At 41.4% G+C, this 25,701-nt stretch overlaps 1 protein-coding gene across 1 annotated transcript in view; it reads left to right on the forward strand.

Moving 5' to 3' along the window:
• The window catches only part of KCNB2 (potassium voltage-gated channel subfamily B member 2), a 371,315-nt gene that overhangs the window by 77,326 nt on the left and 268,288 nt on the right, over window positions 1-25,701 (forward strand). The window lies entirely within an intron of this gene.

A 25,701-nucleotide genomic window follows, 5' to 3' on the forward strand; every position in this document is an offset into this window, starting at 1 on the left:
CTGGCATGGGTCTACTTTTAAGCTCCCCAGGTTAATCTGGTGTGCAGCCAGGGTTCAGAACTACTCCTTTAGGGTTTTCCTATAACAAAGAATTAAACTAAACATAGAAATGAGGAATGGAAGCCCTAACAGGTTAGACAGATGGCACAATGTCAGGTGAAAGAGAGCCGATGGCAGGGAAAGCAGGACTGGATGTGCATGAGTACGTCATGCATGTTTTTTGACACTGATTTTTCAAGAGCAGGTGATCAAATGTACCCTTGCATGTGTCTAGAGCTGTAGCTTCAGGCCCTGACCCATGATAAAGGAGCTCCTATTAGGCAAGACGTGGAGAAATAGAGTAGGGTGTGCTTTGTCCAGTGAATGGCAGTCATCAACTCTGATTCTAGGATTTCCTTGCTGGTGTGATACTGACTGTTTTTTGTACATCAGTTTCCTACAGCACAGCGACTTCTCCCACAATGGACACACGTGTGTCTCCAGTGCCAGACACCTAGCAGGAGCGAAAGATGTGCTTGTGGAACAAACGAGTCAGGGAAGAATGCGTAAAGGAGCAGCAGAGTGGTACCACTGGGCCAGTCCTCCATTTTGCTGGGTTGTACTATGGCTGTCAATGATATGGTGTCAGGACGTATCATGGAAATGAAGAACCCAAGTCATGCCTTATCAGAGCGAAGTCCTTTAGAAAATCATACCCTGACGTTTCAGAAAGTGCTGCTTTCAGTGGGTATCTGTAGTGGCACTCAATGCAGTGGGCTAGGAACGCTAATGCTGAGGCCCATCAATTAAAAAAAAAAACTTCATGAAAAATTCCATTTTTAAGCTCTATAAAATCAGATGCTAGATGAAAAAATAGAAGAAAGCCCATAAAACAAACAACTCGTAATAAAACTATATGAGGAACAAAGGCATTTAATTACAGTGTATAAACTGTGGGTGTTACCTCATCACTGACGTAAATACCGACCAATGGACGTTATGATTTTGGTGAAAAACTTTCATCTTCCAAATCCAAGGTCTTTTAAATGATACTGCTATAAGCGAATCAGTTAATTCAATTTTCTATTACAGATGGTGCAAGACCAGTCTTAAGAAAAGGTATAAAAGCAAAAGAAGTTGGTCTTAAGTGCCCTCCCCAGCCATAATCTTGCAAACTTACACAGTGGTTGTTTAGTCTATACATGTTGCTGTATTGGAAAAGGAGGTGTGTGTGACGGGTGGGGAGGCAGGGTTGGGGGCAGATTGGTAAAGGGACAGTGAAAATTACAAGAATTTAAAAAATGAAAGCAAAAGTGCAGGAGATCAAGCAATAGCTACCTTGTATCATTATGCCATTGATGAAACTGCCTGAATTCCCCTTTACAATCTAACAAAATGTTCTTATTTAATTAAAATTTTGATGCGTCAAGGTACCATCATATGGTTTAATTTGGGGATGATTATTTTGATGGTAATGGTTCTGCTGGTGACAATAGACTTAATTGCTCCCTACTGGAAGACGCATTCATTTTTTCACATCCCTTAAAGCCCCATTTCTAAAGCACCTTCCAATGTACTTACTTTCCTGTAACTACCCAGGTGGGTTAAATCAAGCCCATGTAATTAATTCTTCACTGTCTGCTCAAGAGATATGGATTATATCTTTCTGTGTCAGGAAAAGAAATGGACATTATAGATGTCCTGGGCTATACCTTCTTTCCTTGCTTAGCTATTCTCATTACTAATGCTTTCAGTCCTTTTAGCCTTTGTTTTTATATCATAAATTAGAAACCAATGAAATTGGGTATTTGGGGTTCTCCTTGAGCCATCTGAACACCAAGACAGCTGATGGCTAGCATGCACTGGAACTTGGTGATCAGGCTGCCTGGACTTGAGTCTTGACACTGCTTCTCACTAGCAGTTGGACTCTGGGCAGGTTACTTAACTAAAACTCAGTTTCCTCATCTGTAAAATGAGCACAATCAGACCTCACGGGTTAGTCATGAAGGTTAATAAAACAATGTCTTGTAAAGCACTTAACACAAGTGCCTGAGACAGGTGAAGAGCTGGATTGGTATTAAGTACTAAATGTAATGCCAGCTATTTCATATGAAGCTATGACATGTACCTCCATAAGCCAGAAACACTTACTCAGTGAATTGTCCACTACTTATTCATCATATACTCTGAACACAGGACTACATTAAAGCCCAGGGTTTGAATGATCATTGAAGTTTAATTAAGTAGGATTTACCTAAGTAGGTAAAGAGGAAGAGTAATCTGTACTGTCCAGTATCATAGCCTCTAGATACAGCCTCTAGATACAGGGAGCTATGGAGTACTTGAAGTGTGGCTAGTCTGAATTGAGCTGTGCTATAAATGTAAAAGACATGCCTGATTTTAGAAACTTTATGCAAAAAAGGAAAGTGTAGTCTCATTCATTTATATTGATTATATCAATATATTGAACTGATAATATTTTGGATGTATTGTGTTAAATGAAATTTATTATAATTAACTTCACCTATTTCTTTATACCTTTAAAAATATGACAGTGAGAACCCTTTAAATTACATATATGGTTCACATTCTTTTCTAGTAGACAACACTTCTGGATGGTACAGCCCATCATTAAAAAGGAAACAGTGGAGTAGGCAGTGACTCAAAGAACTTTTAGTCTAGTAAAAGGAGACGATGTTGATACACATGAGAAAGGAGCCCATGATACCTTATATGGCCTGGTTCCTAATACCTGGGGGCTTTGAGGTCACCTGCATCTTTTATTCAGTGGGTGTGGGGAGAGGGACTTAAAACAATGGCCGTCACCACCTGGAAACCTACCTAAGCAGCAGAGGAATTTTCCTAACCAGTTCTGAGAACTTAACAGCACCCCTTTGTCTTCCGTAAAATCAGATATCAAAATAGCAAAATGGAGGTAAAAGAGCCTGCTGCTGTTGCTGCAATCTTCAGAGCCTCTCTGTGCAGAGAACATTTTTTTTTTTTTTTTTTTTTGCCTGGGTTTGTGTAGTACTTTTGCCAATAGAGTTGAGACATATTTTGGAGTACTTTGTTGAAAAAATATAAGATGTGAAAGAAGCCTGAATATAGAGAACTTGAAACCAGAAGAAAAAAGGCACATTTTAAAGCTTTTAGCCTTGTCAAGAAATAGCTATTTTGACTTTCCCATAGATGGGAAAGGCTTCTGAGCCTGCCAAGAAAAGGAAACAAAATTTCAACGAACCTACCAGAACTTTATTTTCCTTTTCCTATATGCCAGATTTGAAGAGGCTTTTCTGTCTTCTAGTTCAAGAGCATGCTTTCATTGTGTTTCCAGTACCGTTCAGGTACCCTTTCCACGCAGAGCCAGTAAACAAAAAGTGTCTTGACCCTTCAGTTTGGGAAGTAAAGAAGGGAAGGATGGAAGTATGGATAGAAAGAAGGACAGAACCTTTATGGAGGGTCTTCTTTGTGCGTGGCATCATCATGTTTAATTGAGGAGGAGTGGGATGAGCTAGAACTCTCTGGAATGTAATTTAAGGTGTGCAACAAGCAGCTTTCTGGTCACCCCAGGACAAAAGTGACAGTATGGCACACCTTAGACCCTGCATCAATCCCTAATCTAGACTGAGACCATTTAGTCTTTATCCCGAGCCCTTTTCCTGCCCATCCTGCATGTCAGACTCACGTCTTCCACAGGGAGGAAGATCCCTCCGCAGTGTCGATGGTGGCCATTCACTCTGCTGAGATGTCTGCCTTTTGATGAGAATGCAGTGCACGTTTTGGAGGCTTACTCATCTTTTCCTTCCGAATTTGTATCACTTTTGATCACTGCTAGGTTTTTCCTTTCTAGAAAATACTCTTTAATGCCGTGAATCCCTAATGGGAAAACATAAAGATGCTCGACACTTCCTATCCGGAACTGATTTTTGAAGACCAGTGGACTTCTGCATGAGCAAAGGAAACTACCTCTGATGGACAAATTTCTCTTTGCTCTGAGCAGAGGCCTATCGAGAAAACTTGTTAGGAGAATAACCGTACTCAAAGAAAATAATAACCCTGCAAAAACATGCAGAAAGGAAGTTTGAATAAACTTTTCTCCCATGTTTCCAGCAATTTGAAATTGGCTGAATTGGGACAACTCAAAGGAAATAACCTTCGTTTTTCAGTAGGTTATATTGGTTTGAACATCTGGGGAAAGAATGGCCCTTCATTCATTGAAATGTGTCTGTAGTGAATATAATGGTACCATTTTGATCAGCCACCTAAATTTGTGTGTAAAATGCTGTGTTCTTTGAAAGTGGATTTTGTGCTGTACATGAACCAATTGTTTTCGTACCCTGTAAACAATAATTCATACCAGAAATTTAATTACCCATGTGTACCGTAACTATGCCAACCACATAAAACCCTGATTTTTTAAAACCCACACCCCCTTCTCTTCAGATGCATGCTCTCTGGAATTGAAGTGGTGTTTTTTGTTTATTTTGTCTTGCTGTGAATTATACTGCTTGATGCCATTAACTGGTTACCTACCAGATTTCTATCCTATACCGTTTAGTCATAGTTTGTCCAATCCTGTTGGTACAGGTTGAAATCTTTTCAACAAAAGGGAAAGAAACAAGGGATGAAAATTTTATTCATCTTGCAATGTAATATGGTGACACCACGTACCAGACCCCAAAATAATAATACCATTGCTCCTGAAGCATTAGGACAAGCTTTGCCAAATTGGAGCTGCCATATTAGAAACTGCATACACTTGTCTGTAGAACATAAACATAGCCTTTGACTAGAATCTTACTAGCAGTACTCTAGTAAGTAGATAGTCACCACGATCTATTAAATGTCATGTAAATGTGTCAAGCATTTGCTTGGGTCTCTGTGTTGGCTTACAAGCCAATCAAAATTTGTTGAATATTTTCCACATGCCAGGAACTCACTGAACTGTTCACTTACATGATCTCATGGGGTCCTTGCAGAAACCTGTGAGCTTATTTCTCTTGCTTTACAAATAAAGAAACTGATACCTAGAGGAGTTAAATGGCTTGACCAAAAGAAGTGAAAGTGAAGACTCAAATCCAGGCCAGCTGACCCCAAGTTCAGTAACAGACTTGTTGGCCTGCCCCATTAGGCAAGCGGAAGGTATTGAGACAGGAATGTCCCAGACGGCAGTAGAGAAAAGTGGACAGTGCCAGGATTTCCTATATACACACCTTATTAGAAATTAGAAGAATTCTATATGTGATCTCTGTGAAATATAATTGCATCACAGCCCCAAGTTGGGATCCATAGAGCCTAATCAGTACCACACCTGTACTGACTGCGTCTAATGTGCAGTGATGCAAAATCCTAGAGCCCCTCTCCTACCTAAGAGCCACGTCTCACGGAGGCAGGGATTCACCCCCAGCACTTGGCATCCCATGTGCTGGGTATGTATGCCAGATCTCTGCCCCGTGCCGCTTTATAGGCACTTTGTCATAGGGTTTATATCCCATGGTTGGAATATGTCCCATCTGAAGGAGTTTCAAGCTGCTCCTGGACTCTTCATATGAGCAGCGCTGCAAGACGGCAGTAGTGCATCTTCTGCTCTCAAATGCATGGTTTTAGATGTATATGTATCACATCAATTCTGTCTTAGCAAAGCCTAGTAACAAAGCTGCCCTCTTCCTCTGCTGCTGAAGGCATCCCCAGGGAAGGTATTATATATAGTTCACTTTGATTCACTTGGCTCAGCTTTTAGTGATATCAGAGCTTCTGGGCTCCTATTTTCAGAGTAACTTATGGGTGTCATGTCCATCTGGAGCTTCAGATGGGACACGGGACTGCTCTACATTCTGTCAGCTAAACTGCCTGGTGATCTCTAAATGGAAACAGATTATGTTCTGATGCTTCCAGTTGCCAGCCTTAAGTACTCATGAATTGAACCACACCTCCTTGAAGATAAAACTCCAAATGGAAATATCAACAACTCTCCTGCCTTTATCAATTTTAGATACTGATCCATCAACAATGTCACCTTTTTTAGTAGATGACAGAGAGCATGGATGAGTGTTTCCAACTATTGTCATTGGTATTCAATACATATCCTGTCTCACAGATTACGAATTGGTATGTTAGGCCACCAGCCACTGAAATGTCAATTATTGTTATCTTTTCCTCTTCTTTAGCTTTTTCATTAGTGTTGACAGCAGAATTTTTCACCTTCATTTTAAAACAGATGAAAGACCTACCATGGTGAGTTAGGGAGTGCTCTTGAGGTGTGAATCAATTGTATTTTTACTATTTTTCTAGGTGTATATAAATGGAATATAACCTGATATAGATATGTCAGAAATATTTGTATATTCAAATAGCACAATATATTCAAATATATATGTTAAATATATTATATATACATTAATATTGCTGCTTGAATTACATATTGTCTTGCATTTGCATTTTTTGGTTGATATTTAGTGCTTAATGTTTTATAATCCATATATTATGGGAAGTCTAATTGAGATATATATATATATATTTTCCCTAAAGTTCTTATTTCTTATGGGGGAATACCGTGACAGTCCCTCAGAACTGAATGCTTTCAAGAAAGTGAAGAATTGGTTCATAAATCTTCTTGCATCTCTTTGTTTGGATGATGAGTCAGAAAGCTAATATTTAGACAGAGGTTCTACTTCCAAAAACTTAGATCAAAAAAGTAATTTTTCAGCTCTCCAATTGGCACTCTGTCTTTTTTGTCTATTACTCATTCTCCAGTGAACTCCCATCTATTCAGGTGATTCAGAATCAGGCAAGATTCCCACCCTTTGGCACTTCCAGTGAAAGTCCAAATAGGAAGTTCAAGTGAGTTCTAAATTATAATTAGTCACCCTTTATTTTTAACACTCGAGAGTAGTTTTATTTTATTTATTTATTTATTTAAATATTTTTTGTCTGCGTTGGTTCTTCGTTGCTGCACGCAGGCTTTCTCTAGTTGCGGCGAGCAGGGTCCACTCTTCATTGTGGCGCGCAGGTTTCTCATTGTGGTGGCTTCTCTTGTTGCGGAGCACAGGCTCTAGGCATGCGGGCTTCAGTAGTTGTGGCACACGGGCTCAGTAGTTGTGGCTTGCAGGCTCTAGAGCGCAGGCTCAGTAGTTGTGGCGCATGGGCTTAGTTGCTCTGTAGCATGTGGGATCCTCCCGGACCAGGGCTCGAACCTGTGTCCCCTGCATTGGCAGGCGGATTCCCAACCACTGTGCCACCAGGGAAGTCCCTTGAGAGTAGTTTTAATAAAGGCTGTCGTTAACAAACTTAACTTAAACTTCTGCCTTAAAAAAAAAAAAAGTAATTCTGTATCAGCCTTAAAAGGAAGAAATTCTGACACATGCTACAACATAGATGGACCTCGAGGATGTTATGCTGAGTGAGAAATAAGCCACACAACAAAAAGACAAATATCGTGTGATTGCATTCCGCTCAGATGAGGTACCTTGAGTAGGCAAATTCATAAAGACAGAAAGTAGAAGGTGGTTACTGTCGGCGGGGGAAGAAATTTCCCTCTACCCTTCTAAGTTCTTCTGGCTGGTCTAAGAATTAAACTGACATGAGACAGGTTAACAGGAGGAAATCAAACAAAAGTTTAATGACATGTACACGTGGAAGAGACCCAGGAAAACTGAGTCACTCCCCAGAATGGCTGAAACTCTTACCTTGAATACCAACAAAAGAGGATGTTGAGGGTAGTGGTCTGGGACTTCAAAGTGGGGGAAGGCAATTCACATGAAGATGGAAAATCAAATGTTTGGTAAACAAATGTTTGCTGGGCCTGCAGAGCAGTGGGAAACAGAGTGGATTTCTAGGTAGGTGTTACCTGGAGTGTCCCTCACCACACCTAGCCCATATTCTTGCAGATATCTCTGGTGGTCGCTCTATTCTGGGAATAGTCTGCCTAAAACTTCCTGAGCCTTCTGTTTCTTGAAAATAATCAGCCTAAATTAATACTCCTGACAAAGAGACACATTTTGAGGTGGGAAATTTTGCTCCCTTGTATTACCAAGGGCTGGCGGGAGAGGGAAATGGGAGTTAGTGTTGAATGGGGATGGAGTTTCAGACCGGGACAATGACAACGTTCCAGAGATGGATAGTGGTGATGGTTGTACAACAATGTGAATGTACTTAATGCCACTGAATTATACACTTAAAAATGGTTAAGGTGGTAAATTTTATGTTACGTCCATTTCACCACAATTTTTTTTTAAAGTCATTCTGACGTGGTTTCCCTGTAACTTGACAGTGTGATTCTCCAAGTCCTGAGGGAACTGCAGACAGAGGGAGAAAATTTAAGGAGGGGACAAAGCACCCATTTAATAATCTATGGTTTGGGGGATATACCTTTCCTCACTTTTTAAAATTAGTCCAAGAGTTGGGAAAACGGCATCATCTTCTGTTTACCACAGCTCTCAGCAATTCCTGATAGAGATTTTGCGATTCTGAGAAAGATCGCAGAGCCACAAAAATAATAATACATTTTTATAATTGAAATCTTCTAAGAAAAGTTATAATGATTCTATTTTCTTGGCTGACGTTCCAAAATAAAAGGAGGTTGAGTAACCTCAAGATCACTCAATGAATACAAGGAAGAGCTAAAAATGGGTCCCAGGCTTCCCCTACTCGCCCTGCATCTGAATAAACATGCTCTCCTTGTCCTTCTCTGCAGCAGGGGGGTTGGCAGGATACGTGAGGGGCTGGCAGCATGAAGAGAATCTTCCACGTCTTAAAATAAAAACCTATGGTGACAAAGCAAACTCTGTTACGAACGCTGACTCTGCGTCCTGACGAGGAACATGAGGAAACAGCTTTCCCTCTTCTAGCCATGTTGCCATTTCTGGATGAATTCCTCCTATTTGGATTCTTAATTGTTTGGGTCCTTTGTAACTCTGCTTTTCCTCTCTTTTAAAAATTGCATTCCTCCTCGAGTTTGTGAGCACTTTTTCAGTGCCGAGGAAATTAAGAGAATTTAAAAAATCAATTCAGTATCAACAAACACACTAGTCTTCAGTTTGCTTTAAAAAGCACACACATTTTTTACAGTTCCTTTGGCTACTTACCCAACGATATCTTCAATGACATTTCAATGACATTATATATTTCAGTGAAAAAGCAAGGGCTTGGTGCTGTCAAACAAAGCTGAACAAGGGTTACAATGGTGAAAGCAGATCTTATTTACTAACTGCTGGCCATAGGGGAAAAAGCCGAGCTCCATTTCGAATTGCGAAATGCATTGAGGTAACTGGGCATTTTAAAGGGAGAATGAGGGAACAAGCTGGGGCTCCAGGAAAAGTCAGAGTTAGGATTCTGTTCTCCCACGGAGACCAAGGTCCCAGCCCTCCTAATGATTACATTTTTTAAAAAATTTATTTATTTTTGGCTGTGTTGGGTCTTTGTTGCTGCGCGTGGGCTTTCTCTGGTTGCGGCGAGTGGGGGCTACTCTTTGTTGTGGTGCGTGGGCTTCTCATTGCAGTGGCTTCCCTTGTTGTGGAGCACGGGCTCTAGGCACGCGGGCTTCAGTAGTTGCAGCACGTGGGCTCAGTAGTTGTGACTCGTGGGCTGTAGTGATTACATTTTAAAGGAATCCAGGTCCTGGAGAGAAAGATGCTCTTGAGTTGTAGAAGGTACATCTGCGTCTCAAAGGAACCGAGGAAGGGTTCACAACTGTAAGTCCTTTTTAAGAAATGCTCTGAGAAAGGGAGGTCAGGGGCTTATCTTCAGGTTGTTGCTAGAAGAAACAGTAAATCCTTTTGATAGCCGTGAGCTTTTCCAGGCAGGAAGTTACAAGGGATCTGGGTCATCCAGGGACACCATCTTGAGCCACACTAGAAGAAGCCACACTCCAGTTTGGCCAAGTGTCTTAGTGCAGGAGTTTGAATGGAGTGTTCCTGCCCAAGGGTTTTGTAGTTCACAGCACTCATGATGCTGTGTCTCTGCAGAAAAGAGGTCATGTCTCCATAGAAAAGAATATAGTATCTGATTCGGAAGAAGCAACAAAAAGCCTGAGTTTAAGCTCCACTTTAGTTCTTCAGTGTCACATAAGATACAAGAACCATGAGTAAGGTTGACCTGTCCTTTGGTAAACACTTCGCTGATGGTTGCTTGTGTTTGGGAGAAGGTATCAGTGGTTTACTTTAGGATAAAAGGAATAAGGTTCAGCTTTTAAACTGCACAGTAGTATTTTTGCATCAGATGCATTAGAAATTTCAATAGATTCCTGCTGCATGGTGCACGTTTTATAAATATTTTTTCAGATAATAGAAAGTCAGAGTTTGAGTAAAATATTAACAAATTAATATTAATGAGTGGGTGTTCATTAATATATTCAGTTTCCATCTACTTTTAGTTCACAAGCCAGAGTTCTCCTGGTTAAGTAGGACATAAGATTTTTTAGTCTATTTAGAGAAATGTGAATGGAATAATGCACATCAGAAAAGGAGAGAGAAATTGCTAATTCAGAAATGACACCTGTCTAAGTAGCTTTTATAAGCAAATAGAGGACTGTATTACTCACCAGACCACGTAGTAATACCTAAGAACCGATAGAAAATGTCTTTATAATAGGCATTCACTTCATAAGAAATATGTTCGCTACTAAATTAACTTGACATTGTCTCTCCTATGGAATTTTACATTGTGCAAAGTGTTTTAAATTTATTTTTTTCTTTCTCTGTATACTTTTCTTGTCTTTACAGAAATGTGCATAATACAAAACTATGTCTGCTGTGTTTTTCTCTTAAAAACATTTTTCTTGTCTACTTTTAAAAGAAAGGATTTTCATTATATCTGGTAGCCTAAGAATATATTTTTCCTATTATTCCTCTGTATTTTACAGAATGGAACAAATTGTGCTTATTTTGACATCTTCTCACTCATAGTTTCCAGAACTATATACCGTGCTGGATTTATGGGTATGGATTTCTGTTTTTAAGTTATTCATCACTGAGAGTCTGTTGCTTGTCTTGTTCTAAACTTTTCTGAGGGAGACACTGGAACACCATCTCTGTTCACTTAAAGGATTTGATATCATTCACTTTGCAACAGGGAGACTGGAAGATGAGTCATGGGCCCTTTAAAAGACGTATTTCTCACTAATCATCAATGAGAATAGACGCCTCACTGATGGAGATGTGAGGTCAAATGTGTCACGTACTACTATGAAAATCTTCCCGAGCCTCTGCCGGGGGCTAAATCCCATTAGAATCTTAGCAAACCTCTAAGCACAGTGATCTTTCCTTCCTTGTGGGGATTCTGAACAATTCCAACTATGACATCAAATAAAGTGGTTAATAGAGCCACCTGGAATGCCTCCAATGGGGCAGATCATTCCATTGCAACTGAAGGAATGACATCTGCATCTCACTCAACAGGTGGTTCCTCCCATAGTGGTGAGTCTGTTCTTTTTTGTTTTGTTTTGTTTTTTGCGGTACGTGGGCCTCTCACTGTTGTGGCCTCTCCCGTTGCGGAGCACAGGCTCCGGACGCGCAGGCTCAGGGGCCATGGCTCAGGGGCCCAGCCGCTCCGCAGCATGTGGAATCCTCCCGGACCAGGGCACGAACCCGTGTCTCCTGCATAGGCAGGCAGACTCTCAACCACTGTGCCACCAGGGAAGCCCTGAGTCTGTTCTTGATCAGTTGACAGTGAGAAGGCAGTGAACCTAGAAGCAGGGACCAGGTGAGCGGTCCAGGGTGCTAACCCCTTTCATGTTGCTGTGGACCGTAAATTAGTAAGGACTAATTAAAAGGAAAAACAATACCTAGAAATCCTTAAACCAAGATAGTCACTGATCTTCGGTGGCCTCTGCCTGCAGCAGCCTTGAAGCAGGATTTTGCTTCCTGGCCGGAGATTGAGGTCAGGCAGCAGCAGTGAGGGCGCTAACCCTAACCACCAGACCGCCAGGGACCAGTGGCCAGTGACAAGGCGGTGGCCTGTCAGCTATGAAGAAATGAATTTCCACATAGAGATGGAAAGTAGTGAAGCAAGTTGAAGTATTTATTAGGAGGAAAAAGAGTACAGTACGTGTGGATAGACACACGGCCGGGCTCAGAGAGAGAGTCGCGCGCTCATGGCAGTTTGAATCACTTTCATGGGACATTTCTTCCAGGTTTCCTTTGACCAATCTTTGCCTGGTTCTGAGTCTGTATTTGGTATATCTCAGGGTCCTCCCCTGTGTGCATGCGCATCTCTTAGACAAGATGGGTTCTAGTGAAGAGGCCTATGGGTAGTTGGCATCACTTACTATGAGGTGGTGCCCCCTCCCTTTTGACCTCCAAGGAGCCTTTCTGTGCATGTGTAGTCCGGGAAGTCTCATTGACTTCTAGAATGAGGAATATGTGGTCTTTTATCTCTTATCTGGGTAGGGTCCAGCCTCCTCCATCATCCTGCTTTTATGGAGTTTCTGCCGTTATGGAGTTTCTGTCCACAGGGGAGAAACTGTTCAGCCTGGGACCCATCTGTCTCCTGCCTCAGTCACATACATATTTAATTCCTTAAATAAAATGTATTTTTTGTGGGGGAGGAGGAATAGATAGGTGATATCCTGTAGCTATTTTATAACCTCTGCCTATAAATCACTTTTGTATATATATATAGCCTGCTTTTATTTTCACAAGTCCATTCAACCAGTGATTCCAGGTTTCTTGGTTACCTTAGACACTTTTCTAAAATCCAAACCTGGGATTTCAATCTGCTGGATGCCTCAGTATTATTCTCTAGCTCCCACTTAGTGGCCGCCTTTTTCTCATAGCTCTCTTCCTGCCCACTTGCTCTTACTTAGAACAAAAAGAGACAGGAAATGACACTGGAAGAGCTCCAGCTTTGAGTTAGGCACTTTCACTACATTTTCTCATTTAATTTTTACAACAGACTCCATTTTACTGATGAGGAAACTGAGCTTCAGCGAGGTTATGTAACTTGCTCAAACTCATGTTGACAATCTTTGTTGAGCCTGGGATCACCACCAGCCAGGTCCCTCTGATGCCGCCTGGCATCCTGCATCCCAAGATCTTGTCACCAATTTAGTCAACTCACTGAGTGAGTGTATCTGTGACAGTCTGCTTAAAAAGAGTGGTTTCAGGATTTATAGGGTATTTTTTGCTGCTTATTTTTAAAGGGAAAGCCAACATGTATCATACTTCCTAAAGAATTTACCTGTCAGTGTCTCTAATCTCTTTGGAAAACATAAAAATAAAGATACAGACGTAAAGATCCACCACCTCCCCACCGGTAAAAATGACTCAATCTCCCCAGAGACACTTCTGTGTTTACTCTATGGCAACCAAGGCCTATTTAATAGACTGATACATTTGGGAACTTCAAGAGAGCATTGGTGTCAAAACTGACATTAATTTTCCAAACCCTAGAATTACTGTGTCACAAACCTGTGGGAAGCATTAGAAAAATGCCTTTTCCTGGGCTCTGCAGCATTCATTGAGAAAACTTTGGCTAAGAGAGTCTAGGGGATGAGGAAAAGACAAAGCATGAGCCTCATGCTTTTCTTTCAGTAGAAACAGGTTCAGATTTTACCCATGAGACAGCTAGCTATGCATCATGTTTCATTTTCTACAAGCCTTATAAAAATAACTTTAATATATTAAAAAGTTTCTCTTTCTATTAATATCCAATTTGACCTACAGTTGATTAAAGTCATTATTTCCATAAGTAAATAATTTCTCAGGGAGGCTGTTTGGGCAAAGGAATAGTAAAGAATTTTCTCTTGGGAATTCCTTCAAAAGTTACATTTCAATGAAGATGGTGTTGGATAACAAAGGCAGCGTGAAGTGGAATTATGGATTTGAAGTACTTACCATCCAACACTAAAACAACTCATTAAACCCCTACTGTTAAAGATTACTTGACATTAACATCCACAGAGACTTTGTAACCCCCAAAGTCAATGAAAGCAGCCCTGAGCCACACAAACCAGTGATAAAAGGCTCAGCAGTGACTTGGCTCTAGGCCCAGATGTGGTTCATCCACTATAAATTTTACTAGATGATCATAGTCAATTCCAAGCACCTTTTGAAAAATGCTTTTATTTTTAATTTAGGCGCTAGATCCACATCCAGTCCACCCAATCAACCTTACGCTATTAGAGGGAAATGTAATAATGATTTATTACATTATTTTAAGATATAATAATGCTAGAAAAGAGTTGATCAGAAATGAACCCCTAATTTAGGTAGACAACTTTCTGCTCAAGCTCTCTACTTGGGTGTGTAACAGACATCCCAGAGGCAACAGGAAAGAAGTAACCCTTGAGTCCAGGGCTACCCCCACACAAACACACCGGATGGGCATTACCCCTTTGGCCCCATCTCGGTAAATGATATCACCCAGGGATTCAAATCAAATAAGTAACGTGTCATCCTTGATTCTTCTCTGTCTCACTCCCAGCGGCAACGAGTCCATCAGTTCTACCTCCATAATCGACTTTGACCTCTTCTCGGTACCTTCTCACCACTAGCCCAAAGACCTAGCATCATTCGCCCTTGTGCACATTTTTAAAAGGCATCCCTTTCTCAAGACACAACCATCTGTTGGAATATTGCTGTTCTGTACCTTTTTTTCTCCAAACAAGAAACATCTTCCCCTGTCTGCCGGAAAGCTACTATAGCAAATATAGGTCCATGATGTTTGCACTGTGAATGGCACCCATGGGGTTGGGCTGTACAAAACCTGCAGAATCTTGTGTGGCAGCCCTGAGTCAGGCAACTGTCATCTGACGTCTAGGCTACTGCAAGAGCTGTCTAACTATCCTACCTCCTCTCTGGCCCTCCTACTACAGTCATTTTTTCACAGAGCATCTAGAATGATCTTTTTAAAATCAGACATCAAATCATGTCCCTCCCCTGCTCAGAACCTTCCAGTAGCTTCCATTTACACTCAAAATAAAATTCCAACTCCCTTCCATGGACTACAAATCTTTTCTTCAATCTTTCCTCCAACTTTTCAGCCTGAAAATATTATCAGTAGGTACTGGCAGGGCTTATTAACTGGTGTCTGTTCTGATTGGTGGGTGCCTTTGTCAGGTCAGCCATTAAATATTTTGAATATCTGCCCTGATCACCTCTTATGTCTCTGCCCTCTTGGCTCTAGCCACACTGGTTTTGCTGTTCCTGGAACATACCAGGAGTATTTCCATCTGCATTAGTTTCCTAGGGCTGCCTTAACAAATAACCATAAAATGGGTGGCTTAAAATAACAGAAATTTGTTCTCTCACAGTTGTGGAGGCAAGAAATCTGAAATCAAGATGTCAGCAGAGTTGTGCCTTCTGGAGGTGATGAGGGAGAATTCATTCCATGCCTCTCTCCCAACTTCTGGTGAATGTTGGCAATCCTGGCATCCCTTGGCTTACAGCTGCATAACTCCAGTCTGCGTCTGTCTTCTCTTGGCCTTTTCCACTCTTCTCTCTGTGTCTGTTTCCCCTTTTCTTCTCTTCAAGGACTTGTCATCGGATTTAGGACCCACCCTAACCCAGGATAATCTCAAGATCCCTTGCTTACTTTCATCTGCAAAGCCCCTTATTCCAAGGAAGGTCATATTCCAAGGTTCCTGGTGGACATACCATTTGGAGAGCCACTATTCAAACCTCTATACTACACAACAGCTTTTACATATGCACTTTTTTCCTTGAATCTTTTTTCACCTTGTAGACATGGCATTGCTCCTTCACTTTATCTGTTTCTTCTCAAGTAATAATTTTTCAGAGACTTTCTCTGACTGCCCTATCTAAAATAGTACCTCCCCCCACCCCACCGACCATTACCCTTTTTTTTTTTTTTTGCAGTACACAGGCCTCTCACTGCTGTGGCCTCTCCCGTTGCGGAGCACAGGCTCCGGAGGCGCAGGCTCAGCGGCCATGGCTCACGGGCCCAGCCGCTCCGCGGCATGTGGGATCTTCCCAGACCAGAGCACGAACCTGTGTCCCCTGCATCGGCAGGTGGACTCTCAACCACTGCGCCACCAGGAAAGTCCGACCATTACTCTTGATTGTCTTGTTCTGCTTTTCTTGTTCTTTGTGGCCCTTTAATACCATCTGCCATTTCATGGTGTATTTTTGTTTGTTTATTTGTTGATTGATTATTGTCCCCATTAGAATATAAGCTTCATGAGGTCACGGACTTTGTCTTCTTCATCTCAATATTACTTAGGAGCCAGCAAGCTATGTCCCACCAACCACATCTGCCCTACCACCTATTTTTGTAAATCAAGTTTTATTTGAGCACAGTCAAACCCATATGTTTATATATCATCTGTGACCACTTTCGTGCTATAACAGCAAAGGTGAATAGTCCTGACAGAGACTGTATGGCCCACAAAACCTAAAATCTGCACCATCTCTCCCTTTAAAGAAAACTACATGTGCCTGGCAGATGTGTCCAGCTTATAGTATATATTTGTTGATTTATATTGTAAAGAGTTATTTCCAAGCAGAGAAGTTTAATTTGGTCTTCGGGTTGACACTCTGAAGAAGAAAATATCTGGGTTCTTTTTTTTTCTGTTTCAAACTTAGAATAATTCATAAATGCTAATTTGGGTGGTTAAAAGAGGAAGGGGGGATTCTATTAAGATAAGATTACAGAATGCACTTCTTAGATCACAAATTACTTTGAAGGGTGTGCCATCTTGTTTAATTTTCCAAAGTACCCAATTAGGTTAGCATTATGCTCTCTGTTTCATAAGCAGGTAAAATGAGGCCACCCAGCCAGTAAGAGGCAAAGGCAGCACTCCAGCTGGGCTCTAACTTTAGGTTCAGCTTTGCTTCCCTTTGCTTCTGTTCCACCGCAAATGTCATCATCCTAAAAAGACAGCAGATTCATTTGCTCCCAGCAGTCTCTATGGACATGTATCCATCATGAAGCATATCTTAGGCTGCCCAAATCCTAAGTATTATCTTACATTTTAGTGTAAAGTTTAAAGATGAAAGATTATCAACTACCTCATAAATAATGCTATATATTTTGTGTATTCCCACAACATCTGGGAGCGTGCAAGATACAAACTAAGGTAAATAATCGATACTTTAGTAAATGTAATTGGATTCAGTACCCAATACAAAATAAAAAGAAGTGCTGTTTCATGGCCGAATTGACTTAAAATATTTTCTTGAAATCTCAAATGGTCATCCACAGGATGGAGGATAAGGTCATAGGTATATGGGTACACTAAATGGTTAATAATTAGACTCTTTGTGTCATTAACTGCTTTATCAGGTTCTTCAACCATTTGCGTTAATAAATATTAAATGAAGAGGCAGTGAATATCAGAATGGGTATGACAAAGAACAATTAGTGAATAACAATACTAACCTGAAAAATTCTCCTAGAACATGGAGCAGAGAGATAAAGCAGGCAAAACTATGACAGAAAAGATAAAAGATATGGAGGACAGGATGAGAAATTCAATGTCTATATAATAGGAGTTTCAGAGGAGAAAAACAAAGGAGACAGAGAACAAACTGTTATCAAGCAAAGTCTTGAGTATTGAATTAGAAAAGATTCAGGGAATGTGACAGGATTAGTGAATGAAGAAGAAGCAGCGTTAGGTCCTAGGAAATTTCTAATTTCTAGAGTAAGTAGAGTACCTGTAAACCAATAATAGGTTGCCCAAAAAGGAAAGTAACTCAAACAACCAACATAGTTGGACCCTGATAACATTTAGGCACTGTGCTGGTTGGTAGGCTACCTGCAAGATTATTTAAGGGGTTAGAAAGTATTCATAATCATGATTAAGACTTTGAATAGAAGGGTAGAAACGTCACTAGTCATATCACTTTAAAAGACAGACTCTATATATCTACCTCGGATTCAGTCCTTTCTTGTTTTTTATTTATACATAGTTGCCAAGCACTCAGTGCTAGATGCTGGTGACACACGGCCGAATAAGGTACGCTCCCCACACTCAGGGAGTACACAGTCAGGTGGGATGGGAGACAAACAATTTCAGTAGGTGTGGCCTATGAGAGATCAAGGAGCGCTTCTCAGCGGAAGAGACTTTTGAGCCGGAAGTCAGGGAGGAAGGGGCATTAGAAGCAGAAGTGCCTGCGTGTGCCAGAGGACAGAGGCAAACAAGTTTTAATTTAATTCCCATAGTCTTGGTCTTTTTTTCACTTCTTCACCCCTTTGCTTTCAGTTGTGCAACACTGGAACACCAGGCCAACTATTTTGTAGGAAAATTAATATCTTCATACATTGTTTCAATGATCTTCTCCAAACGAGGAAGTGCGCAAATTAAGGTAAAAGGTCAAAAAGGATAAAGAAAGAAAAGGGACAAGTGTCTTAATGACAAAGCTCCTTGCACCTTTGAGCGTCAGCTACTGCCAGAGAGTTTTAATATGAAATATTTTGCCTGTGTTATTCATTCAATAAGCCCCAAGGCAGAAACCCTGCTTACTTTATGGCTTATGCAATGCTGAATTGGCTGTCAGTATTTAAATCATAAATAATAATAATGGCAAACAAAAATTTGGAAATGCAAAAGTGAAGGCTTTCATTCTAATATTAACTCATCCAAATTGTGCTCATATATTGTCTTTCAATTCTGGATAAACTTTACGGGGTTGTTTAATTATATGAAAAATGTGCAATACAGTCAAGTTGCCATTCTAATGAGAACCTTAGAGTTTCACAATTTGGGCCTTTTCTGAGCATTATAGCTTAAAGCCTTCACATTGCATTAGCAGGAAGTTTCATATTAAGGAATAAAAGGAGACAGTCCTTGGTATTTGTAAATAATTGTCCCCTGTGCAAGCAGGAGCACATGTACTGTGAAAGCTGTTTTCCGGTAGAGGTCATAGATTTCCTTGATTACCTGTGTACTTTATCACTGCAACCAACTTAGGACCAACAGCTCACTTTGACATTCTGAGGATGCCCAAGGGGAGTCTCATTGCCTGAGACAGAAAAGCTGATGATCCATTTCTGTAAGCACACATGTGGGATAGAACCCCCATCCTGTGTGTGATCAACTGGCATCAGGCTCTATTTTATTATGGTAGAAAACTGTTCAGTATGTAATCAAATTCACTTAAGTAAAAGTAAAGTGATTTTAATTCAATTTAATAGATACTTATTGACCACCTCTGATATTCCTATGTTGAAAACATATACTAGGTGCAGTATAAAATACATAGATTGAAACATATTCCCTACCCACAGACAATTAAATTATAATCTATAGGGATAGTGATCAACTAGACAAAGATTTAGCATGATAGTGTACAATTAAAGAAGTACAAAGTACTTTGAGGCTTTATAGGGAGAAATTACAGGGAAAGATCAAAAATAAATTCCCAGAAAGGAAACCACTAAAGATAGGATTTTAAAGATGAACAGGACTTTCTAAACCAAAATTTATTTAGTTAAATACAGTAATTTGAGTAAATTCAGCCCCAGTTATACAGAAATAAATTGAGTTTCAAATGTCTCCATTTGCAAGATTGTTCATGTAAAGCTCTTACTATAGTTCATGTTATGGAGGACTTGTTAATCAGCAACAATTGGCACTTTTATCCTTAAATTATTTAGAAGAAAAAGGAAAAGAAACATTTACTCATGAAATTCACTTTTAAACTACATTTATAAAATATTCTAAGAATTCTCTTTCATTGAGCAATTGTATAATTACTAAACTACAGTAGTGAAACTAAATGAGAGGAAGTTCAAAATTACTTTAGAAGAAAAAAAAGTTTCTGTGTCAATAGAAGAGACTTATTAAGTGGTTTTAATGAAAATATTAGACTATCTAAAAATCAAATAAGGTAAAAACCATTTATTAATAAGATTCACATTTATATAATGTATATCTATAAGACATTCTCCTAAGAATGATAATCATGTCAAGTTTCCATTTGAACTATTGTATAATCATTACATAATAGCGATAAAACCAAAAGAGAAAAAATTCAAAATTATATTAAGAGAAATTTAAAAATCTTGCTGTGTCTCTGGATGATTTTTTTTTTTTTTTTTTTTTTTTGCGGTATGCGGGCCTCTCACTGTTGTGGCCTCCCCCGTTGCGGAGCACAGGCTCCGGACGCGCAGGCTCAGCGGCCATGGCTCACGGGCCCAGCCGCTCCGCGGCATATGGGATCCTCCCAGACCGGGGCACGGACCCGTATCCCCTGCATCGGCAGGCGGACTCTCAACCACTTGCGCCACTAGGGAGGCCCTCTCTGGATGATTTTAATGGACTTGTTATCGACAATAAAAATGCTGTAATTATACTACTTACAGATGAAATTACATGGACGTAACTTACAAGAGTCACACTTTGATAATCTACAATGATAAAACATTATTCTAAGAATTACAATCCCATCAAGCTTCCATTTGAGCCATAATCATTTAATACAATGATTGCAGTACAAATTTGCAAGAACATCAAAATTATTTTAGTCTCGGGGGGGAAAAGCATCTTTCTGAGGTTCTGGACCTTCAGAAGGAGGCTTATTAAGGTGGAATCCACTTGGAAGGTGGCTCACTTCTGTTTCCAGGTTGTGTGAAGGGAAGACCAAATCCAGAGCTTGGTGCAGGGACATTTCTTGATGCCAGTAGAGGATGTTTTCAGGCCAGGGAAGTGCCTTGGTGGAGAGAGAATTCCTAGACAATTCCTGGGGAGATTTGTCCTCACTTTTAAGAATAGAGGAAGAAGAGGGGATTCTTTTTTGAGAAACTATGTCCTGGGAACCCTGGGGAACATCTGACCACTGATGGGACCACAAAATGGAGAACCAGCACCCCAGCCTGTGGCTCCCGTTCAGGTGGGAAGGTTGACTCAAAAGAAGGTACCAAGTGCCAGCACAAGGAGCCCCAGGAGGAGTTCTGGCCTCATTGAGGACTTACTGCATCAGGATGGAGGTGGCCTCATGGAGGGCTTCTCCCCCTAGAGTTCCAGCCCCATTGGGACATCTGGTCCACCCAGGGTGCTGGACCTGAATTCCTGTGCCATCATCATTAGATGCCTGTTCTTTCTTGGTGATCTGGTCATCCAGAGGATTCCTTGATGATCTTTGCAAGCTTCTGCCAAATGCCCCATTTCCAATATCAAGGACATAAGTATACTTTTCAAAATGTTTAACTTCTTCTGCAATAAATTTTGTCTAATGTACACCTCTTCTTAAGTTATTGAGATTTCTCTCAACCAGCGGGGCTCTCAGACTATTACCATGAACTTTTCTTTCATGAGAAATAAACTGGTTTGATAAGAGATAGTGATTCATTAGAACTTTTCTAAAAGAATTTTGGCTTGTATTTTATAGATGTTCACATGCATGGATGGTCTTGTATCAATTTTGGAAAGATTCATCTCTATTTTTATGAGTTAAATTATTATTTTTGGGTTAAATTATATTATTATATAATAATAATTATAAATTATTATTTATGAGTTAAATTATTATTTTTATGAGTTAAATTAGTTCTAAATTGGATATTTGATGAAAATTCATTCCATTTTTTAAAAACGCAGATCAGAAAGGATCTAATGTTTCTGCTAGACTTTTTGCATTTTCCTCTCTGTGTTTTTTCTAACTGCAGGAAAGCTTTCTCTGTATGGAGATTTCTAACATAATCTTTAAGTTCGTTGGTTATTTTATTTCCTTCAGTTAATTGGGTGTACATCTGGTTTCTTTTTTCTTCTCTCTATATGTATTTGACTCAGACATATCAATTGGTTTCCTCAAAACTGCTTTGGATCCCTGTTCTATGAGGTCTCCATTTTCTGATGCTTTCGTTATATCCAATTAGAAGTTCCCACTATTCGTGCTGCTTCATGAAGGGCACCCAGTCTCTCCTCTTTAGCAGGAGGTCATCCAGAGGCTGAATTTGACTTTTCTGGTCATTTTAACTTGTCCTGTGGGCACTTTACAGTTTTCTCCTATTTTGTTCTATTTAACAAATTTGTTCATGCTTCCTTTCAATCCCTCAATCTCTTATGAAAGCAACTTATACTTCCTTGAGGAGTAGCATTTTCATCCAAAGCATCTTTTAGTGCTGTATGAAGTTCTTCATTCTTCTGATGTGTTTTGAAGGCTGTTTTAGTGACAGCTACTTGAAATTGGATGTGTGTTGATACACCTGCTAAAGACTGAATCTTTCTCATCATGTCAGGCATCAGTTCAGCTTCTCTAAATTCCTCTTCTCGAAGACCTTTTCTAAAAGTCTCTATTGTAAACCCAAATAAAGAGCTGGACTTTTCCAGCTCTTCCTTTTCTTTTTCAGTGATGCTAAGCCTCTCAAGAATTTGATGTCCTTCTTTCTGTAGGGCAGAGACTCCAGTAACCAGTTCTTTGTTTTGCGTAGAGTAGACTTTTAATGATTAAAAACCCTACCCTGACTATTAATACCACCACTTCCATGGCAATCCGTGGGGCTCTGGGCCTGGTCTAAGGGCCCTGGCAGTGCTGCTACTGCCCAGCCCAGCATCTCTGGGCCAGCTCAGAGCATCATGACCCACTGTGTGTCCTCCAAGGCCCCTGAGGCCACTGCTGACTTGGCTCAGCTTCAAGGGCCCTCATGGCCACAGCAGACTACACAGAACACTGGGGAGCATTCCTCCAAAACCGAAACCAGTGCAGGGCAACCAGCACAGACCTCAGTGGAGGAGGGAGAGAAGACAGAGAGCTCCTAACATCCTTGCTCCACAAAATACATAGAGAGTGATCATTTTGTATAACATAGGAGGATGTGAACCGAGGCTGCTGAAGGACGGGGATGATGGCCCAGGGCTCCAGGTCCCCCAGGCCCTACCTGATTGCCCAAGAACTAAGGGGATCAATGTCACCCTAGAACCCATTCAGTGTCACCGGTTGGACAGCTTTGCTGTGGAGGATTTGCAGGCCCCTCAGCCCGGCCAGTGCCCCTTGTGCTCCTGAATAAACATTTTTTTTTCTTTTTTTTTTTTTGTGGTATGCGGGCCTCTCACTGTTGTGGCCTCTCCCGTTGCAGAGCACAGGCTCCGGACGCGCAGGCCCAGCGGCCACGGCTCACGGGCCCAGCCGCTCCGCGGCATATGGGATCCTCCCAGACCGGGGCATGAACCCGTATCCCCTGCATCGGCAGGCGGACTCTCAACCACTGCGCCACCAGGGAGGCCCCTGAATAAACATTTTATTCTGCACCCCTGGGGACCTCATCCTGTCCCCAGGAGTCACAGAGAACTGTGCTTGTGGCCCCTCCTTGGTCTGTGTCTGTCCTGCTTTGCACAGCGCAGGGAGGGCTGCAGGAGGGCACCTGGAGGGTTTCTGCTTTCTTCCCTAATTTCATCTTTAAAAACTAAGAAAGAGGGCTTCCCTGGTGGTGCAGTGGTTGAGAGTCCGCCTGCCGATGCAGGGGACACAGGTTCGTGCCCCGGTCCAGGAAGATCCCACATGTCGCGGAGCGGCTGGGCCTGTGAGCCATGGCCACTGAGCCTGCGCGTCCAGAGCCTGTGCTCCGCAACGGGAGAGGCCCCAACAGTGAGAGGCCCACCTACTGCAAAAAAAAAAAAAAAAAAAAAAAAACCTAAGGAAGAAGTAAGTGGGATTTTCATAGTCCACACAGTTTAAGAATACGAGCCCAACTGTGAGCAAGGAAATTACGATTTTCAGACTCTTTCTGCCTAAGGTGAAATGTTTGGTGTGCTCGTCTTTGGGGCAGTGATATTCAGAGAGATGATCTTGAGGGTACTAGCGGTCTCCCCTAAAGTGGCAGGAGTGCTGGGCCACCTGAGCGCCTCCCTGCTGTGGAAGCTGACCCTGGACATAGGATAATAGCCAACATGTATGGGACACTTCTGCAGTCCAGGTGGGGTGCTGATTGCTTCTCATGGGTTAGCTCATAACAATGTTATGAGTTAGGGACTTCTGCTTTCAGCTCCTGCAGATGTAGATGGATTAACAAAGGCTTTTAGAGGTCCTATAACCTGCCTAAGGCTCACGACTAAAAGGCACTTGATTCCAATCCAATGTTTAATGGTACCAGACATGGCATAGTGAAAGTGGGGAAGTATTCCAAGCAACAGTGAGTAGATTGCTTTGGTTTAACATGGGATGCTGGATGTAGAATCAGAGAATAATGGGCAGGTAATTTGGGAGTGGTCATCATTTATGGACGATCTTGAATAGCAGAGTGAAAAAAAAAAGCTACTTAATTTTTCAGGCCAGGGTTTTGCAAACAGCTCCACTGAGCCATAATGCTTGCAAATATGTGTGTGCCATGTTGGATTGGGGGCTGGGGTATGGGTATAAGAATGAATCAGTTGGTTTCTAGGCTTTTTCCACCCCACCCTACTTAACGCAGAACATTTCCGCTTGGATCTGTTTTATATTTTATTATGACCCTTTTTTTAAAGAAAGAATTCTATTGCTTACACATAAAATTTTAACCAGTGTTTTAAACAATGAAAAGTCACTGGAGGTATTTGAAAGGGAGTTACATGATATGGGGTGAACTGTGGTTCAGGTTAAAATGGTCATATAAGATGGATTGTAGTAGAGAAAGATAGAAGGTAGGGCAACTGGAAAGGATGATTTTCACACTGGCAAATTAATAGCTTTCATATTTCTGCATTTTTATTATATAAAAAAAGACCTTAAACATCTTAAAGTATTACTTCCAGAAAGCAACTGCACTGTGTCAGTTTGTCAATGCAACGTCATTGCCTCCGTATGATTTTCTTTCCATACATAAATGGACCTCCTCCGTGGTGCTTCCAGTGGGGCCCTGCTTTCAATGAAATTCTCTTTGAATGCAAAAGTTGGGTCATTTTAGCTTTTTGATGAGATCCAGTTTTGTGATTTAGGTTACCGTCAAAAGGGGAATTGATTTTCACTGCAGGCATTATGTGTCTCACCTGGGCTTTCAAAGCTCTAAGTTCCCAGGAGGTAAGGATGAGGTTTGTCAGCCTCTCTCTTTCCAGCGGCTGCCTGTCCAACCCTGTGTCAGCTTTGCCTCCTGACTCTGTTACTCTGAAGCTTCCTCCCAGATGAAATCTGCCCAGGGGACTCTGCAGGGCCGGCCCAGGGATCAGGTACAGGGAAAGTGTTTGGCGTCTGAGGAAAAAGCTCTCCCACATTTCGTGCTAGGGTGGGTTCGAGGTCAGACAGGCTTCATTTGTTTCTGTGCTTGAGGATCAAGTGCCATAAACACACCCAGAGATAGCATCTGCAAAAACACCTGTCACTTCTCCCATCCATAACTTCAACCCTTTCCATCATCTTTGGTTTGACTAATGGCCTCATTGCTGAGGGTCAACACTAAATGCCACCTGCGTCCCATAACCTTTTTTTGTTTGTTTTGTTTTGTTTTTGCGGTACGCGGGCCTCTCACTGTTGTGGCCTCTCCCGTTGCGGAGCACAGGCTCCGGACGTGCAGGCTCAGCGGCCATGGCTCACGGGCCCAGCCGCTCCGCGGCATGTGGGATCCTCCCGGACTGGGGCACGAACCCGTGTCCCCTGCATCGGCAGGCGGACTCTCAACCACTGCGCCACCAGGGAAGCCCCCATAACCTTTTATAGCACAGACAGCACTTCTGGAGAATCTGTTATTTCAAAGCCTAGACTACCTTTTCTGACTTGTAACATAAAAAGCATCTCTCATTATGACACTCATTCATGTAACAAGTCTTTATTGCATACCTATGACGTGGCAGTCACTGTTTTGGGTACTGGGAATACGGCAGTAAGCAAAACAAAAATTCCTACCCACCTGATACTGCTT

The sequence above is a fragment of the Mesoplodon densirostris genome, chromosome 13 (assembly GCF_025265405.1).
Source record: "Mesoplodon densirostris isolate mMesDen1 chromosome 13, mMesDen1 primary haplotype, whole genome shotgun sequence".
In the NCBI taxonomy this organism is placed as follows: domain Eukaryota; kingdom Metazoa; phylum Chordata; class Mammalia; order Artiodactyla; family Ziphiidae; genus Mesoplodon; species Mesoplodon densirostris.